The sequence below is a fragment of the Peromyscus californicus genome, unplaced genomic scaffold (assembly GCF_007827085.1).
Source record: "Peromyscus californicus insignis strain IS unplaced genomic scaffold, ASM782708v3 Scaffold_18__1_contigs__length_77618521, whole genome shotgun sequence".
Taxonomy (NCBI): domain Eukaryota; kingdom Metazoa; phylum Chordata; class Mammalia; order Rodentia; family Cricetidae; genus Peromyscus; species Peromyscus californicus.
The window spans coordinates 70789968-70811253 of NW_026294480.1; the positions used below are offsets into that span (position 1 = coordinate 70789968).

General features: G+C 41.9%; 1 protein-coding gene across 4 annotated transcripts in view; it reads right to left on the reverse strand.

Annotated features, from left to right (window-relative positions):
- Cetn3 (centrin 3) overlaps positions 1-21286 on the reverse strand; it is an 87205-nt gene that overhangs the window by 9611 nt on the left and 56308 nt on the right. Inside the window, exons 5-7 of one of the 4 annotated variants that reach the window (XR_008219643.1) lie at positions 7624-15562; positions 4719-6120; positions 1173-1231 (exon numbers count right to left, since the gene is read on the reverse strand). The gene's annotated coding sequence lies outside the window, so the exon portion shown is untranslated. Of the gene's footprint in view, positions 1-1172; positions 6121-7623; positions 15563-21286 lie in introns of all 4 variants that reach the window. The other 3 variants (XR_008219642.1, XR_008219641.1, XR_008219644.1) reach the window with 3 other exon arrangements.

Sequence of the window (21286 nt, forward strand, 5' to 3'; positions counted from 1 at the left end):
TTTAATTGATTGTTTTTAGTTTTTTTCAATCAGCATTTATTCTATTTTTAATATAATCAGAAAATCATAAAGATATAGTACATATATTTAGGATGTGTGATCCTGTTTCCACAATAATAAAAATAATGTATCACAGAGTAAATGGAGTATTATGAACATTCACTAGCATTCTGAAAATTGATATTTTTCTCTGTCTTAAGTTTCACAGTAGTGTATAATTACAATTGATTATCACCAATTCCATGTTTTATCTTTTTTGTTTGTTTGCTTTTTGAGACACAGTCTAATTCAGTAGTCCTGAGCTGGCCTAAAACTTACTATTTAAGTCAGGCTGGTCTGAGACTCACAGTAACCTTCACGGCTCACCCTTCTGAACATTAGGATTTACGGGAATGAGCCACCACACACAATTTATCTTTTTTTAAAAAAAAAAAAATGGAGGTTGTGTAATAATCACTCGCTCTCCACTGAGCAATTATTCTCTCCCCCACCCCATGCAGCAATCCATGAAAGGAACAGAGATACGTTTAGTTGGGAAGGGCCTTCTGCTGTTAAAGACACGTCACTCCCTGGAACCTGCATTCTGGCTTTCCATGTCGTGCCCTGGACCACTTTGTCTCTGCTCAAAGAAAAAAATTTCCTTCTCCATACATGTAAACTCAGAATCTGGAATCCAACTGTCTTAAAAACAAAGTTTTTAAAATGTTAACATTGTTAAAGTTACTAAGGGTGGCCGTGGAGCTACACAGAAACCTAGTATAGTTTTTGAAGCCCCAGGGAGTATCTTCAGAAGTTGTTTGTTCTGTGATCTTTCTCGGTGTGCCTTCTTAGATCTTCCCCCCTGACTTTTAGAAAGTCACTGGGCTTTTTTTTTTTTTCACTGTCACCTGAATGGCAGTATTTACAGTTCCTGCCTCCTCTTACTGAATACTGTGAGCATCACAGAATTGCATTGCTGTTCCTGTTTTTGAATCACTTCCGGAACAACATGCAGGACTTTCAACAGAGAGTTGTTTGTGTTTGTTGTTTGTATTTCTTGTCCTAGCTCTCCTGTTCTGTTCATCAAATGTGACATCCTTAGTCCACCAAGGGCCAGGATGAGAGGTGTGTGGGCATCTCGAGCTACGGTGGCTCTTGAGGTCTTAGGATCTTTAAGGATTCCACTTCAATACCTTAAGTGACTCAATGATGCCCAAGATATCAAAGTCATACGTCGCTTCTTCATTTGTCCCTGGGAAAACAACAAAAGGAGTATATTTGTTACGAAAATCTTAAGGAGTGGTGCTTTAGAAACTGAATCTCCAAAGACCTACAATGTTCCCTGGGATCCCGTGGCAGAGTACGGTGTCTACAGATTTCTTCCCTTAAAAGGAAGGTTCTTTTTTCAGCTCTACATTTCTACTGTACCATACCTGCTTTCCATGTGGATGAGGGTGTGTGATAAGTCTAATTATTGCTCATAGAAGAGCCAGAAGATAGAACTACTAAAAATACTTTTATTGTACCAGCTTCAAACATGTGAGCGTGAACTGGACTTATGTCTGGGGATGCAGCCTGCAAAAAAAAACAAAAATATTTTTAGAAAGTCCTGTGCATGCTTCTAAGCATACCAGATTTGGAAAGGCTTTTACTACAGTGTTACAATTAACTCACTGATGATATAATTTAACGGTAAATACTGCTTTGAAAATAATCTGGATGTTCTGTTATGATCATTTGTAGTAAATTCTCCAAGAATATTCTCAGACTATCATTTCCTTAGAAATAAATAGGGAGAGGGTGATACGGGACCAGAGAAGCTGAATGAGGCAACACTTACGCTCCTGGGTGGAGCAAGCTTCTCTGCTCACCTTGGGTCTTAAAGTTCAGACTACAGGACCTTGGGCATCAAGACGTACCCAGAGGGTGATCCTGATTGTAGAAGGTACTGAAGTATATCAACACACCTGGAGCCAGACTGTTGTGCACATGGGATGGCCTGGGCCACGCAGAGAGGGGCAGGGCACTGGGCTGCACCTCCTCTCAGCAAATGGATTACACATCATGCAGTGTGCACTGAACTGTCAGGCTTCCTTCTCGGTGCACAAGCACGGGTGTGTGTGTGTGTGGGGGGGGGGGTGTTACAGTCTGGCGAATTTGGCCTGAACTGCAGTGCAATGATCACTCCATTTAAGATCCTGCATATCATCATTTGCCTCTGGTACAAGCAAATGGAGCAGAGAGGGTATAGCCAGCATCTCTTAAGTTTCATGTTTCTCCATTAGCTGCTCACGATGGAGCCAAACTGCCTGCATGTGGCCCCAGCCTTGAGAGAAGGGAATGTACTGAACAACCAGTGCTGTTTCTGTGTGTGTGTGCAAGGAAAGATGTACCAGATTCATAAGATTTAACCATCTTTCTGACGAATGACAAATCTCTGAGTTTCCTAACTCACTGGACTCCCCTATAAGCTACAAAAACACATTCTAATAATTTGTTAACATTTATCTCTCTACCACTATTGTGAAAAGGATCTAGTCTTCATATCCACCTTCTATTTAGTTGGCTTAAGTGATTTATTTGTGCATATTAATTTCATATTCTAATACCTTTCTGAGATTTCTAATTATTTTTCAATAGATTATTTTGGAATTTTCCAGTTTCCAGTGAGTGTGTGTCTGTGTGTGTGTTTCTGTGTATGAAGATGTGTGTGCATTTCTCTGTGTGTAGATGTGTGTATATACATACCTGTGGTGATCAGAAAACAATTTTGGGTGTTATTCCTCAGGACCTACCTTCTTCCTTCCTTCCTTCCTTCCTTCCTTCCTTCCTTCCTTCGTTCCTTCCTCCCTCCCTTTCTTTTTTCTGTCTTTCCTTTTCTTTGTGGGGAGGGAGGCCGAGAAGTGGGACAAGGTTTCTCACTGGCCTAGAATGGAACTCACCAAGTAAGCTAAGCTGGTTAGCCAGCAAACCAGGCTTCCTCCTACCTCCTGCTTCCCTAGTCCCCACCCCCACTTGCTTGTGACCATGCCCTCCAGGCTTTTCCGAATGAGTTAAGGAAATCTAACTCAGGTCCTTATGCTAGAAGGGCGAGCATTTTACTTACTGAGCCGTCTCCCTCGCCAAGAACTTTCTAGGTACTCAAATCGTTGCTTGTCTTCTCTGTTCCTAGTCTTACAATTTTTTCTTTTTTTTTTTGGTTTTTCGAGACAGGGTTTCTCTGTGTAGCTTTGCGCCTGTCCTGGAACTCACTTGGTAGTCCAGGCTGGCCTCGAACTCACAGAGATCCGCCTGCCTCTGCCTCCCGAGTGCTGGGATTAAAGGCGTGCGCCACCACCGCCCGGCTAGTCTTACAATTTTAAATCTTTTAGTTTGTCTTATCTCGTTGTTCTAGCTATTGCTTCCAATGCTAAGTGACAGTGGTGAAAATGAGTATCATTATAATTTTGTTCCTGACGTTAGTGAGAAAATTTACTGATTTTGTAAAATTGTATTTGGGTGATTGTGACACACAAACGTATGCTTATCTGTGAATACATGTATAAATATCTGTACATATACATCTCTACACACAGATGCAATGTATAGTTAATGCATCAATTCCCCCCTTTCTGATCTCTTAAAAATGGAGATTGGATTTTGTCAAATGCTCTTTCAGTGTCTATAGACATGGTGTAAGTTATCTCCTGAAATCTATATAAAATTTTACATGTCATCTTAAATTTATACTACGAATATCAGAACATCTTTGGGTAATAAAACATATTTGGTTATGATGCTATTCTTTTACTAAGTAACAGGGCCCCAGACCTTAGCACAACTGACTCCATGATGGAAGGACTACTCAGGCCATAAGACACAACACGTAGACAGCACCACCAGCCGAAATAGAAAACAAAGACCTAATTCCTTCAAGGTCTGTAGTTCTGGGAAAGTCTCTAGATGTACTGACCTGGTTTTTTTACTTCTGCTGCTCCATTTCTGGCTAACTGTTCTTCTCAACTGAAGAATATCAACCCAGAACATGGTTTTGTGCTCAAAAGCTCACCCTAAAAAAGGCTCAGTGCTACACTGGGATCCTGAACACCCAATGTAGTCACTGGCTGGCTAATAAAGACTTTTTATTGACTTAAATCCATGTCCAAGCAGTCTTCTCTGGAAGATACCCCACAACCCTATACTGCTAAATATTCTTTGCTTCTATTTCATATAATATAACTGTATCAGTATTTAATAGTGAAACTGGTCTGCACTTTTTTTTAGCTTTCATTGTTTTGATATTGCTATTGTACCCACTTCATAAAATAAATTTGGACATATTCTTACGCTTTTGTTACTGAGTTATAATAGTTTAAACAGCACCAAGTAGATTCTATACAAACGGGCAGTTTTAAAACCAGGTCCTGGTGACAGTTTAAGGGATACCTCCTTTTGAGAATTTTTTTCTATTTCTTCTCAGCTTCTCTTGTTTCCTCCATTTTCTCCACCATCCAATTCTAATCACGCGTTATTTTATAGTGCTTAGATTTGGAGTCATATAGAGGCTTACTTCTCTACTTCCCCATTTGCCGCCTTAAATGTTATTATTTTATGTCAGGACTGCTTACAACACAACTGTCAACCTTGTTTTCCCTTCGGCCGTCCCCCTCTCCTTCCAGCCCATGTTTCTCGGGTGTTCAGTAATAAGCATTTACAAGCCACACGTCATTACACACTGTTCCACTCTCATCCTCTCACACCTTTTCCTTGTTGCTCTGTTTAATCTGTGCACGACTTATCTTCAGTCATTTACCACGTCTTTCATCGTCTTCTATGAGAAGTGCATCTTCAAGATCAGAGACTTTCTGCTTCTCACCTGAAACTTCTGCCTACACAAGAGAGTTTGGCTCCTTGACTCTACTCTTAAGAGTACGAAGTTACACAGCACCCTGTAGGCATTGACTGTTACTATTTAAAAAGTAGGTCAGGGCTTTATTTTTTTTCCTGACCAATTACTTTGGTTTGCTTGGGCTTTTGTTTGGTTTGGTTTTGCCAATTTAACCAGATGATCTCACTTTATTCTTTGAAGTTTGTTTTACTGGTTTCTTTCCTTATGTTTTTTTAAAATAATTTTTTATTGATTCTTTGGGAATTTCCCGTCATGCACCCCAATCCCACTCATTCCCAGTCCCTCCATGTCTGCCCTTCACCCTTGTAGCATCCCCCACCACCAAAGTAAAATTGAAAAATAAATAAATAAATATAATATCTTAGATAGAACATATTAAGTATTAGATTCAGGTTCTTTAGGATAAGACACCTTTTAAAATGATCTTTGTAACATACCATTTACCTACACTCTAGACTTCTCTGGATTTTAGTATGTGTTTCTTGCTTAATATTGTTCACATTGATTGTAGTTCCATCTTGTCTAGGTCATTATCCCTCATTATTCCTGGACAATATTTGATAACCATTCCTTTGTATACAGTCTTGTATTAAGTTAGAACTTTCTTATTTAGACAAAAGGGGGAGATGTAGTGGGTAGCCATTCCAGCTTTGATCTGGAAGTTCCAACCCCCATTGAGGCTTCGGTAACTGTCACGCCTACAAGGCAGGGCCAAGAGAGGATTCTAAAGACCCAAGATCCGGATGCGCTGCCTTCTCTTGGTTCCTGGACCCTGGACACTAGAGGTAGACCAAGCAGAGTTCTCCAGAGAACACTGTCGGACTGCGCTACATCTTCCCCAGACCCTGCAACCTACCTATCCCTTCATTTGTAAGTTATGCCACTAAATAAACCTCCCTTTTAACTACGTGGAGTGGCCTTAATAATTTCACCAATAGACTCTGTCTCAAAAAGCTAAAACAAAAGCTGATTCCTGAGAGAATTGAATTTTTTTCCTCTTTCCTGAATTCTAGGGAGAGACGAGTAGAGGGAGAAAAAAACTTTCTACAAAACTTATCTGTTGTCGTTTGCTTTTGCTCATCGGTTTGTGGCTTTGTTTCTGGTTTTCTTGTCGTGAGAACACGTTCTCCAGGGGACTTTCATCCATCTGTTAACTCCTTCCTTACACCGTCTTTGCTTGACTGAGCATCACTACCTGTTCACAGTTAAGCGAGTCTCCTTCATTTGTGAGACTCACTTCCCGCAAAGACAATCTGGAAAATGGGAGAGAAGATGAGTCAGTTCTTGGCCTGTTTGGGCTGCAGTGACAGGGTACCAGAGGCTGGCATTACAGATGAAATCTGTTCCTCACAGCTCTGCAGACTGGATCTGAGACTAAGATGCTGTCAAGCTTGGCTCTTCAGGCAAGACTGCTCCCACTTCCAAGGAAAGAGCACCACACACACCCTGTGGTGGGCAGAATCAGAGGGCAGAGGCAGACTCCCCACTGCAAACCTTTTTGTAAGGAAACAATCTCATTTTTGAGACTTACTCAGCCAGCTCCTGAAGGCCACACTCTAATTGTTACATTACAGACTGTGTTCAAGCATGAATTTGGGTAACTCCAGAGACACTCCAATGCAGTCATTCCCTTCCTGATGTCTTAGTTCAAGGGGTCTGCCTTCTGTTGTGTCTGGACCTGGTCTACTTTTTACTTACACTTCTGAACCAAATAGATGGAGCTTTTTCTCACACAAACTAAAATCCAACTTCTCAAGGCACCAACGGGATGACCGACAATTGAACTCATCTCTGACACAAACTACCAATTTCCGCATAGATCTCAAATATGAAGGAGCCCAGTGTCACTGAGACTGCACACAGTATAGAAATCCTACATTCCCATAACCCCATCTCAGTTTTATTAATTTGCTAGAATTGCTCACAGACCTTGGAAAAATCCTTTTGTTCACATTTGCTGCTTCATTATAAAGGATATGACTTCAGAAGAGCGGACTGGAAAGGATGCGTGGAGCCAGGATGAGGGTGGAGGACCACACAACCCTTCTGTGCCCTTTCCACACAGCGCTTTAGTGTTCGCCAGGAGAAGCTCTATGGCGCCATCTACAAAGCTATGTAACAGTCTCGCTAGGTAGCCGAGAGCAGTCTAGTCCCTGTCCACTATCGATTAGCTCACCCTCCAGCTCCTGTCACCCTCCCCAGAGATTGATTAGCAGTTGGAGCTAACAGTTCCAAACCACTAATTATGCCTTGGTCATTCTGCTGGCTGCCTATAATCTCAGTGGCTACAAAAGACAGTCTTGCCAATCAAGAGAATCCAAATACTTTAGGAAAAATGTGACAGCATTCAGGGAAAAAAATGTGTATTTTTTTATGGCACCACGCTGTGATTGGTTTCATTTCTATCCATCTCTAACACCACTAAGGAATGATGCTCTTCCCTGTGAGTGTCCACGGACACAATCACAAAACTTCCCTTGTGGCTCAGGCTGCTGCCTCTGCAAGGTTAAATGTTTCCTGACTGTTCCTTGTGCCCTGCCTCTTCTAGCAAACCGCACCCTTACTTCATTCCTGTGCCTGCCACCCTGCAACACTGACACCCCATGCCATCCTTCCCTAGCTCGGATTTCACAGTGCGGGTGGATTGTGATCAGTCTCCTCTTTATTGAAGGCTACAGAAAGTTGAGATTTTGTAATTGCTTTTGTTGTTTCTGTTGGAACCCAGAACTCCTTTAGTACTAATTTCAAGTTATTACCTTTGTTGTTCTTGGTTGATAGTGTCCACGAGCCTTCAGTATAGTTTCATAGAGTAAAAAAATCTCTGGCAGTTATGAAAAGTTAAAGAGGCCTCTGTGATCACCCATGGATCCTATACAAGGCTTGGAGGGTCCAAGGCTCCTCTGTGACCACCCGTGGATCCTATAGAAGGTGTGGAGGGTCCAAGGCTCCTCTGTGACCACCCGTGGATCCTACAGAAGGTGTGGAGGGTCCAAGGCTCCTCTGTGACCACCCGTGGATCCTATAGAAGGTGTGGAGGGTCCAAGGCTCCTCTGTGACCACCCATGGGTCCTACAGAAGGCATGGAGGGGCCCTGGGCTTCATGGGGCAGGTCAGCCACTTCAGAACTTGAGTGTAAAGAAGATAGTATCTGCTCTTAGAGCCAGGTGGGTAAAAAGAAAACAGGATTTATTAATTATGAAACTAGGGAAAAGAAGAAGGTAAGTTGCAGAGATGTAGGCATTCTTTGTATCTTGACAGTGCTTATTTACATGAACATAGTTGTCAGTTCTAATCTAACTAAACATAAAATCTGCGGCTTTTACAGCTTAAGAAACAAGCCTCAGTGAAGAAAAGGGGGCTTGGGAGAAGACTCAGTTGGTAAAGTGCTTGCTGACCGAGCAGGAGGACTTGAGTGCAGACCCCCAGCACCAAGGGAAAAAGGTGGATGTGATGATACCTGTCTGTAATCTAGCGTCTCCTCTAAGTTGCAGCTTGAGACCCTTCCCTCAATGATGGACTTCAAGCTGTGAGGTGAAATAAAGCCTTTGCTCCCCACATTGCTTTGAGTTATGGCTTTATCACAGCAAACCAGGACAAGTATCAACATAATCTGGGTTTTGACATAACTTTATGTGAAATCACTTGATAGGCCATGAACTGGACAGCCTAGCCACACTGAAGTGACTGTTCCTCCCAGAATCCATCAGCTTTAACATGAAGATGCCTTAAGGTGATGGTATCGTAGCAAACTACCAGCTCAAAAGTAAGTTTGGCTCTCCCCTTAACAGAGGACTATAAAAACAAAAACAAAACAAAACAAAAAAAAAAACAGAAACTTTGCTAAGATCAGCAGTAACTGGTGGTCACTGTGAGTGGCTTGTGACTCAAAATATGCTAGAAACTCACTGCAGTTGTCTGGAGGGAAAGGAGAGGTTTATAGTATGATACTACCCCGCAGAGTTGTTACTTCATTTGCATTAAATATCCAGAAATTCATAGACGTGAAGCACAGTGTTTCCTTGGCATATCCCCACAAAAAAAAAAAAGTATGACAGATATTTGGCATAAAGTGAGGCCACAGGTCACCCTCTTGAGTGAGGGATGAAGTGAAGTAACACAATAATGGCCAACAATCACGAGACTTCACCAGATCCAAGCTGTCATAATCTTCCTGATACCAGCTGTGTTAGGCGTCATGGAGACCAAGGTACAAAGGAACAAGTCATTTGTCCAATGCTAACAGCTGGTAAATGACAGAGGTAGACCCTGATCACACAAGGTAGGTCCACAGCCTCTCTCAAACATCATATAATTTGGCGTCTTTATAGCTGGCCACTGAGTTTTCAAGACAGAATCTAGTTTGAAAATGGATGGTTGGTGTATCTTCACAGGAAGGAGAGGAGCCTACGCAGCGAGTGACCTGTTTCTACACAAGTGTTTGCTTAACACTCAGGAGATGCCGCGGGAACATGGCTCTTTAATGTACTGGTCAGTTTCTCTGCAGAACCCCAACGCAGAACCTAGTGAAATCCACAGCATCTCGCAGAACCTAGTGAAATCCACAGCATCTCGCAGAACCTAGTGAAATCCACAGCATCCATCAGGTGTGTGGACCTTAATCACTCACACTCACGAACAGGATTCGCAGGTCCTGGGGTTTTGTGTGACTGTTGATAACCATGCAGAGATTAATCTTGGTGGGAGGAAGGAGAATTAAGGGTTCTGCCCTTTGCTTGGATGTCTTGTCCCCTAAGCCAACATGGACATTTGAGAGACAGCTGAAAGGCTTGCATACTGTTAAGAAATGCTGCCTGGCTCCCTAGGCTACATCTAGGATTGATGAAGTCCAACACCCAACAACGCAGACCAAGAATACAGCCCTAGTTTCTGATTTCTTCAGTAGAATGACTATATTGCCTTGGGTCTTGTGTATTTCCTTCTGCAATTCTGAAGTCATCCATCTATTCCTCTGGTCAGTAGCTGAGTATTAAGAGAAAAAAACTGCTGTTTGTTAATTAGACAAACGCTTAAGTTTTCACATTGGCAAATGAGACACTTACATAAGGATTAAAACTAATTGCATTTCCATTTATAAATATACCCCAGTAGATTAAAATTAGTTGACCTAAACCCACACAAATGGTCTACCAAGATGATATCCAAAGTGTACCCTATTAGTAGCCTATGTTTACAAAAACCTAATTTGAAAGTGAATTAAATAACTATGATCTTTAAATCTGAACAGAAACATTATGTAAACTGACTAAGAAAGTCATCACTTATTAGGAAACAATGCATTTTGTTTTGAGAGAATTATATTAGAACAAGACTTTATTAATATTTTATATTTTGTTTTTCATGAGATGTTTAATTTTTGAGCATTTTGTATGTGAGTATTGTATTAACGTGATTTACACCCTCCTTCCCATACTTCCCACTTCTTAGATTCATGGCTGCTTACTCTTTAATTAATGTCACTATGCATATACAAATAAGTTTATGAATTCAACTTGCTCGGTCCCTTTCATGTTGCCTGTATGAATGTGTTTTTGGTCTAACCACTTGCTTTGGTTAATCAAACCACCTGCTATAGCCTGTATTGTTTTGGGAGTTGCTTGGACTCCACTGACCAGCCACTATAAATGAGGTTTCCCATGCCTGGCACTGGGGGTTTTGTGAGATATTCTATGGTGGTTTTTTTTTGGGGGGGGGCATTGTCACTCCAAGTGAAATAATCTATACTATATAACTATAGATAGCTACATATATGAATGCAAGTTTCCTTATGTCCTTTAAGTAAACATAAAATATCTGACTCCCTATGGCTTGTTCAAACATTCTTGTGTTATACATCCCTCCTCCCAGCCTCTCCCTCTATAGTTCCCCCCTGCTGCCTTCCTAGTTAAAGCACACCAAAGTGTTCCATTTCCCCTTTCGTAGTACCTCGGTCCTACTATCCATCTTTCTAGAGTTCTACCCCTCTCGCTCCTCTCACAACTCCCTTCCAGTGTCCTGGAGTCAGTGGTTACTCCAGGATATAGCTTAAAGATATAGATCCAGCCGGGCGGTGGTGGTGGTGGTGGTGGTGGCGGCGGCGGCGGCGGCGGCGGCGGTGGCACACGCCTTTAATCTCAGCACTCAGGAGACAGAGGAAGGCGGACTCTGTGAGTTCAAGGCCAGCCTGGGCTACAGAGTGAGTTCCAGGAAAGGCACAAAGCTACACAAAGAAACCCTGTCTCAACCACCCCCCCCAAAAAAAGATACTGATCCAAAAATAAGAGAGAACACGTGGCATGTGTCTTTTTGAGGCTGGGTTACCTCGCTCAGTATAGTCTTTCTGGGAGCATCCATATACCTGCAAATTTCATTATTTTATTTTTCTTTAGATCTAAATAGTATTCCATGGTGTGTACATACCATATTTTCATCACCCATTCATCAGCTGAAGGACATTTATATTGTTTCCAGTTTCTAGCAGTGATGAACAGAGCGTCAGTGAACATGACAGAGCAAGGATCTGTGGGGCAGGATGTTGAGAGCTTTGCGGAGATGACAAGGGGTGGTATAGTTGGGTCATGGGGTAGAATTTCATTTCATTTTTTAGCTTTCTGAGACTTCTCCACACTGCTGCCCAGAGTGACTGCACCAGCTTACAATCCCACCAACCACAAATGAAGGCTCCCCTTCCCACTCGCCTTCACCAGCTTACAATCCCACCAACCATGAGTGAAGGCTCCCCTTCCCACTCGCCTTCACCAGCTTACAATTCCATCGACCATGAATGAAGGCTCCCCTTCCCACTCGCCTTCACCAGCTTACAATTCCATCGACCATGAATGAAGGCTCCCCTTCCCACTCGCCTTCACCAGCTTACAATCCCACCGACCATGAATGAAGGCTCCCCTTTCCACTCGCCTTCACCAGCTTACAATCCCACCAACCATGAATGGAGGCTCCCCTTCCCACTCGCCTCCACCAGCTTACAATCCCACCAACCATGAGTGAAGGCTCCCCTTCCCACTCGCCTTCACCAGCTTACAATCCCATCGACCATGAATGAAGGCTCCCCTTCCCACTCACCTCCACCAGTTTACAATCCCACCAACCATGAATGAAGGTTCCCCTTTCCACTCGCCTTCACCAGTTTACAATCCCACCAACCATGAATGAAGGCTCCCCTTCCCACTCGCCTTCACCAGTTTACCATCCCACCAACCATGAATGAAGGTTCCCCTTTCCACTCGCCTTCACCAGCTTACAATCCCACCAACCATGAATGGAGGCTCCCCTTCCCACTCGCCTCCACCAGCTTACAATCCCACCAACCATGAGTGAAGGCTCCCCTTCCCACTCGCCTTCACCAGCTTACAATCCCATCGACCATGAATGAAGGCTCCCCTTCCCACTCGCCTTCACCAGCTTACAATCCCATCGACCATGAATGGAGGCTCCCCTTCCCACTCGCCTTCACCAGTTTACAATCCCACCAACCATGAATGAAGGCTCCCCTTTCCACTTGCCTCCACCAGCTTACAATCCCACCGACCACGAATGAAGGCTCCCCTTTCCACTCGCCTTCACCAGTTTACAATCCCACCAACCATGAATGAAGGCTCCCCTTCCCACTCGCCTTCACCAGCTTACAATCCCACCGACCACGAATGAAGGCTCCCCTTCCCACTCGCCTTCACCAGCATTTGTCTTCAGGTGTTTTCTTGACCTTAGTTATTCTCATGTGGTAGCATGAAATTTCAAAGTAATTTTAATTAGCATTTCCATGATAACTAAGGATAATGAATACTATGTGATAATTGGTTAGTTGTTTTTATTTCTCCTTTTGAGAACTCTCTGTTCACATCAGTTGTGCATTTTTAATTGGGCCATTTGTTTTCTTGACTCCATTATTGGAGTTCTTCATACCTCCGGATATTACTCCTCTACCGGTTGTATAACTAGACAGTGTTGCCTCCCATTCTGTGGGCTTCCTCTTCACTGAACTGATGGTTTCCCTCTGCTGGGCAGCAGCTTTTTACTTTCATGAGGTCCCCCTTGTCAGTTGTTGGCCTTAATTCCTGGGCTATCGGAGACCACAGCCTCCGCTTCCCCGAATGGCACGTTCTGATGTGGAAGCTACATGGACTTTTTATAGTCATAGGACAAAAGAAAGTCATAGTTGAGTGTCTTTACCAAATACTCTGGAGGACAGCAGGTAGCTGGGTTATAGCAGGGTGGAGAAACCTCTATTATAGTTTTCTTATGCTGTCAGCTGACATGCTAAGCTTTGGAGATGGTGGAAGTTAGTGACCTGCTAAATGAATACATTTAAAGAAGTTCAAACTGAGAGTTGAGAGGACGCTGTGTCAGATATAGAGGTGGGTAATACAGGACCACAGCAGGGACTAAACAGAATCCAAGGTAAGTTCGGCACTTAATCTGTAGCACTCCAACGGGCCATAATTGTGAAGTTCTAATCCACCTTGCAGACGCTTCAATTTAGGTCTGGCTTTTTTTTTTTTTTTTCTTGAGAAAAGCTTCAGTTCATAATATCAAGCACCTGTATGACTAGACCTGCTGTGAGAAAGATGAGAAAGAAAGACAGCCAAGAAGGAAAGACACCATTGAAGAATAAAGCAGGGGAGCCAGGGGAGGACCCCAGGATGTGCTCAATGATCTCAAGAGAGGCAAGAATATTGGCAATGATCCCAGCCTTTTCGCTGGAATCTGATGGTCCAGTCCTCCTGCCTGGACTTTCCAGATAAACCAAGAAGGAGAACAGGACAGAGAGTGGAGTCTTTGGTGAAACGGAGACAAAGGATGAGCCTCACCCTGAGAAAAGTTTCCCGTCCCAAGTGTTTCCTTTTGGGGTTTAGGGGTGACTGCTTTGAAGTCTCTGCCTGTTTTTCCCATCTCTCCCCTCTTGCCTGATCCTGCTCAGCCAGGCGCCTTCTGTTTGTTGACAGCCCCGGGTTTTAAAGTTAGTACTACCACCAGGCATTCCTGCTAATGGAAGAAGTCCAAACTCTATTTGGCCACGAACACACTCACACCCACAGAAGTGTATTTTTGCTCGCAGCTTTACTCCTCATTTTGCCAGGCAGGTAATTTATACAGAGCTAGAAAAAGATTGTTTGGGGCAAGGATACAGTACATCGCCACTGAGAGACGCAGCCTCTGTGTCTGAGCTCAAGACAATGAGCATCTCACAGAACTGGTCCGCTTTCCATTTTCTTTGGAATCTAAATGAAACTGATACTTCTTGGTCACCTACAGGGCAAGAAAGGTGTCATGAGGAAATTCTTAAAAATTCTCTCCAATATCCAAGTCAAAGATGGTTTGTGAGTACTATGTCAGGTTCTCCATGAATCCTCAACCTCATGAGACGTATTTGTGTGTGTTTCTTATTTTCAACAAACATAACCTTGAAGTGCAGCCATGGTCAGCTCCCTCAGGAAACTTGCCAACTAGGTACCGTGTTCCCTCAGACCACTCATCCACATGGGCTGGTGTCCATCAAACAAACCGGAGACTCTTCCTGTTTCCTTTATTTATTTATTTATTTCTGCTGCTTTAGTTGCAGACAAATTAAATTATCTCTCAGATGTTATCAGCAGCTGTCAAAAATTATCTTATATTCAGATTTCTATTTTGTATTCAGAAAACATAAAAGCATATCACACAGCCACTTCCACCACTTCAGTCATTTTGTATGTTCTTCGCTTACAGGTAAACAGGCAGCTACATGCCGATCATCAGTTTTTCAGATTATATCTGAGGGTGTTCCAGGAGTAGGTAACCGTCAGGTGACACACAGGATTTCAAGGGCTCTCACCAATCCCCTTTTCCCTAGCTGTATTTTCCTAAATGAATTCCCCGACGAATGATGTGAAAGGGCCCACTGAGCAGCTTAAGCGCACCCTGGTGCTCCACGATGGAGGAGAGGTGACAGTGACATTAGATTGGGGGAGGGGGAACTCAGAGCATGAAACCAAAGATGAAGGGAATAGACTCAGGGCCGGGGACAGACTAAAACGAGGCATGTGAGTTGCCATCTGATGAGGCAGCAAACGAAGAAAAACAGAAACAGTCCATTTCCAGGGTCCTCTACAGTGTTTGCCATTACCCTTCTTCTCGTGCCCAGCTGCCACCAGCAAGACCTTCTGACCCGGGGAATGTGCGTTCTTCAAAACCTGATAACTCGTGTTTAGGGTAGCAAGCGGCTTTCCTAGTTTTTCTCTGTGTTTTCCTTTCTTTTCTTTTTCTTTCTCTTTTTCTTTTTTTTTTTCCTCTTTGAGAGAAGGGAAAAGGAGACAAATGTTTTATATTTTACTGGAAACCACACAAGGGAAAAGAAAAAAAGTTCGATTTTCTGAACCTAGTTTTCATTTAGAATAAAGATTCTTTATTTCCTAATCAGTGAAAAAGTTCTATTTCCGATCTTCCTTCAGAGCAGACTTACTCAACCGCATGAGGTAATGTACACAAAATACTCTGAAAAATACAATACTGTGCAAGCACTGAGTGAAAATTAGTGTTTTCTATTTAGACTTTTGCTGTTATTCTCCCTGTGTCCATGAGGGTTGCCTGAACAGACTTCCAAGACAAATCTTCTGCATGTGTTTATACAGTTACCCACTACCACTTCCATAGGTGACTGTGTTCATCTTTGCCCGGCCTCTGGCAAGACATCACTCCATCCTGTGTGGCCAGAGGGAAAGAATAGTTCTGAATAAAAAATAAGGGTCAAGCATCCAATTGACATTCATCCCCCCTGGTCCAGTCATCTGTCTGGCATAAGCCTCCAACTATACTTGGTAGGAAGCACAAAGAAAAATAAACAGTCAGGAGAAGAAAAACCTGAGCAATCATTGAACAGTTTTTTGGTTTTTGCTTTTTTTTTCTGTGAGGGAACATTCCTCAGTCTATGTTTCAAGAAGGTATTTTTGTTAAGGATTTTTTTTGTAGCTTTCCCAATATATAACCTTTTGATGATGTAACCTGCATCTCTATAAATTATATACCATGTGTCAGAATCAAATGTTCTTAAAATATTATCAACTGTTGCTAAATATACTTTGCACATTCCTTCCTAATTCTATGTTATATAGTAATTGATACACAGCCCACAAAACATCTAAAAATACTTTTTACAGCAAAATAAATGCCTCCAGTTCCTTTCTACTCTATGGTAAATGTAAGCCGCAGAAACCAATGCAGGAATTTGTAACTACAGTTCAGGAAGGGAAGAGAGGGAATTATGAAGCAATGGTTTCCACAGCTCGGCATTGACTTCGTCTCCCCCTAATTACCGATGCACACACAGTTCAAAGGGCTGGAACTCACTGAGACCATGCCCTTTCAGCCCAGCTGTTGAGGCATTCCTTCTCTGGGTCAAGATACCGCTTTCCACTTGAAATGAACAAGCAGGAAGAAGCAGACAAGTTGTTTGGGCACACTGTTGTCTGCCTGTTCAATATCCACTCCCCTCCGTCTGTCCAAGTAGGTATCTACGCTGCCTTTCCAAGCTCACCACACTCTTTTCCAGAACTTCTTCACTTAGCAAGAAACATTAAGTAGGTCTTGCCTTTGGTCCTGGGTAGGACGTGCCAAGTCCTAAGCTGAGGGGATGAACTGGTTTTGTGCTGTGATAGAGGTTCACACTCTCTCCTGATGACTATGAAAAGGAAATCCCCATTATCTCACATATGTGTGGAATCTTGCAAAGTCAAATCAATGAAAGAGAGAACAGGTTGATATTGTCAGGGCCTGAGAGTGAGATGTACATAGAAAAAGGAGACATTGATAATGGAATGCAGTTTCTTTAGGACCCGACGGTTTGTTGTTGCTGAAATGAATTCAGTCATCTTCTACAGTGCTGTGGTGTTCATGGACCCTCAGACTGGAGAATTCTCTTGAGTAGTTTGAATATAGGTAAATGTACTGACAGTTTCATGCTCAAGACTCCACTGCACAGAAATAGCAATTTCCATTATACATGGAACTTTCAATAATAATAATAATAATTGCCCTTTTAAAGTTACATTGAACTGGAATACAGACCATTCCAGAGATTGATTACTATTTGAAACAGAACAAGGGACTACCAAAATAATATCATCACACCATGATTTTTTGTGTCAAATAATAATCCCCAAAATTCAATCACCATTTTAAAATGCTGCTCTAATATAGGACTTTTTAAAAATAGAATTTCTTGTGTGCCATTAGAAAATGTCAAAATTTTAATAGTATAAATTATAACAGAAGGATTTCATTTTGCCTAATTAAAGCCAAGAAGTTTTTGTTTTGTTTTTAAAGTAATATTTTTATTCATGAATACCAACACCCTAAAGAGGCAATAAAGGGTGTGAAGAGTAGACTTGATGAGATAAAGCAGAGCACTTATACTGTATCTCCAGCATATGCATGTGTCCTTTTTTTTACTTGATGCTTATTTTCACTCATGTCTATCTACTTTTCTAGTGATAACAAGATTTTCCCAGTTTGCTTCTGCTGAGAGATAATTATTGCTGTCACAAATTGCAACATAACACTTACTGAAGTTTTTAAAGGCCACTCAAGGTGCCCCTAAATAAAGACTCTCCAAGTAGAATTTATTAAAATAGCAGGCAGACAAACAAGGCAGGTGAACTCAGCTTCTCTTACACACTACTATTCCAGTTTACTCAGAGCCTGTATAATCATCACTCTGCCCCTGAAGAAGACCAAACAAGCAATAATTTGACTTTTATCTGGTATCCTAGCATCTGGGGTCTTAGCTTGTAACAACAGAAAGATAAAAAAAAAAAAGTTCTAAGATGGAGAGACACAGTGTTAGTAGCTAAGGCTAACCTCGTATAAGCCAGGATTGTGGGGATGGTCACATAATTACTGGGAAGATTTGAGGCACATTTTTAAAGATTTATTTCTATCGTTTTTAATGATAGGGGGATGTGCCTGAGCATAGACACCTGAGGTTCATAAACAGGTTGAATCATCTGCAGTTGGAGTTATAGTCACTTGTGAGCCACACAGCCGAGGTACTGTGAGCCAAACTTGAGTCCTTTGAAAGAGCAGTACTTGCTCTTAACCACTGAGCCATTACTCCAGACTTGCTGTTGTTGTTGTTGTTGTTGTGCATGTTTATGTTACATGGGAGGGAGTCACCTATAGAGGCTAGAAAGGGCATTAGACAGCTAATGACGCTGGAGTTACAAAGGCTGTGAGCCATCGGTAGTGAGGGCTGAGAACCAAATCCAGTCCTCTGGAAGAACAGCAATTACCACTGAGCCACACACACCCCGGCCCCAGTATTAAGCACACACACACACACACACACACACACACACACACACACACACACACACTTAAGCCTTCCTTAACTGGGATAGCCTATGCTGTCCTTGGGTACTTCTCTTTGTAGATTGACTCACTGAACTTTCTGATGGTGAACGCAGTAGCTTCCCTGTTTCCTATACATTGTGATGCAGCCAGCTTGTTGCTCTAATACTCCCAAAATAAACACTACGGCACGTGGGAGGGAGAGGCAGGATCTCTGAGTCTGAGGCTAGCCTAGCATACAGAGCGAGTCTCTGGACAGCAAGGATTGCACACAGAGAGAGACTCTGTCTCAAAATAAAATGGAATAAAATAAATATTATATATGAAACATTGGCCCTAGATTTATAGTTCTCCAATTCATTTTTAAAGGGAGAATAGATAGAAGAGAAATGCAGAAGTAGCCACTAGATTATTCCAACATAACAGAATGAAAGGGAGCTTCAAGATCACCCAACTGACCAACCTGAGAATGAGACCCAAGACAGGTGGCAGCTGAGGCCTATCTATGAGACCAATTTCAGTGTGCACCACATAACCCAGAAAGGTCATGTGGAGGGGGGAAATGGAAGTATTCGAAAGCTGACCTTTAAAAAGGAGAAAGGCAAGTTCTGATTACACTCCAGAGGGTAAAGGGGAGGGATACACCACTGGAATGAGTGGAGAGGAAGCTGAGATTAAGTGCTATAAGGCCCATCACTTCTGCAAAAGATGGATATTGTGGGAGCAGGCGGTAAGATGAAGTCAAAGAAGAACTGATTCAAAGATAAGCAATGCAAAGATAACCAAGAATGGAAAGAACAGTAGAGGTAAAACTTAGGAGATGGGAGGTATAAATGATAGCATTGGGTATATACAGGATGGAGTGTATAATACTCAGCTGTCCATGTGGATGGAGTGGTTTGCTTTTTTAGAAACTGAGTGAGGAAGAAGAAGAAGAAGAAGAAGAAGAAGAAGAAGAAGAAGAAGAAGAAGAAGAAGAAGAGCTTTACCTCAGGTCCTTTTCAGTGAGTAGAGGTGAGTCTTAGAATCAAGCCTCCCTACGCTTGCTAAGACATTAATGTCAAAACCTAATATTGATATTAAATAAATCACCAAATCTTTGCTAGAGTCTGTAATGCATAACTAGAAATAATTCTCTGAAAACGTGTGGATGAATGTGAATACTCATAACAGTGTGCTGTGAGCGCTGCTATAAGCACTCCTCTTTTGATATTTCAGTATCCAGCAGTGTGTAATTATATAATGTCAACCTGTTATGTTTGGAAATAATACCCCCACAGGGGTTGGCTTATATCACAAGATCTTTGAATATGAATGTAGTTACAAGAATTTTCCTTTCGATTATACCTGTGTTGAGGTAGTATATTGCTATAGGTTATTGTAATAACATTTCAAATTCTATGGCCCTTTCATCCAGGGATTGGGGGACATGTTACTAAAAACAGGAGAGCCAAAATCCAACAACTCAAAAAACACAAAACTGTGATTCTTTCTTTACTTATTGTGGAACATATTAAGGATAAAAACTTTTTGTTGTTGTTTTTCTTTCTCAAATTTTTTTTGGGAACACAGAGGATTATGTTAATATGAATATAATGACAATTACTTAAAGCATACAATTACATAATGAAGTAAAGTATATATAATAAGAAAAAAGCATATCTAGAACAAAGAAGGGCAGTAAGATTGCTTTGAATTGTAGTAAAAACACATTGCATTTTAAACGTGACAAAGGTGTGCTTCTTTCTTGATTGCTTTCTCAATATATAACTAGACTTATTTTTGGAGAAGAGTAAGCTATGTCTGACGGCCAGGTGAACTCACCACGAGCAGATGAATCTACAACTAGTTTGTCAACATTCCCCCACTGAGCAAAGACAGCACATTTTCAAGGCAAGGGACAGACAGAGGAAAGAGTTTTATAAATATATCAGAGAAAGAATGTGATCTAGTCAGTCAGGGTACAAATTTACTGCATAACTTGAATCAGTATATTTATTGATTATAATGAAAATTATGATGCTAGAGTATTATAATTATTTTAAGGAAAAAATACAATGCTATTTAATATCAACATTGATGCATCATAACTTGAAACTGATTATGTAATTACTTGTCAACCTAAAATATTCTTGTAACCCTGTAGGCTAAGGGCTCACCTTTGCATAATGTTTTGTTTTAATAATACATTCAAATAGAAGAAAATTCAGAGTACTCTAGGATCATAATTTCTTATCCATCCCATGAATTTTTGTCAAGACCTAGTGTGGCCCAGGTATCAGAATAAGGGCTGGAGTGCATACTGTGGAGATAGGCAGGTAATCCTGTGCTTCTCATCCAGACAATGTGGAAAACACACTGGAAAATCAAGTCCTGTACTCAGGAGCAGAAACGCTGGACACATGAGCTCACAGAACAGGATGGACGGAGGGGGTGCTGTGCAAAATAAACTCTGAAGGAGCAGTAGGAGGTGGGGTTAGCTAGGCAAAGGGAGCCTTCCCAAGAGGACCACCGGCATAGTCAAGAATCAAGAGCTGGGAAGTAGAATACCAAATTCAATGTGTGTGCTGTTGGGGTGGGATTCCTTTGCAGCAGTGAGCACATGAGCAAAGGAACTACACCGGTTTGGGGATCATTGTTCCTGGCACACAGTAGGTACCCAGGAATTAGTCACTGGATAAGTGTGCATGAAAGGCAGCTTGCGGGGCAAGTAGGGCAAAATGTTTCTACAACAGTAAGCAAGGAACAGAAGCTACAGGAAGTTATGGACATGTTCAGACAGTTCCATTTTATTCTTGGAACAATGGGACAGTATTAAAGTTTTAATGCGTGGCAGCCACACATTCATCCAGAAAGATGATTTCCTGTTATCCCATTTCATATCTCATGTACTATAAAATGCACTGGCCTGTGCAACATTAAAAACAAATGCCTCTCAAACTGTATTGGAAAATGGATTGTAAGGTTGTGAGGGATGACTCAATGGATAACATACTTATTGCACACACGTATGAATCTAAGTTTGGGTCCGAAACCCAATGTCCCAGGTACATTGTGATACCACATTGGTAATCCCAATGG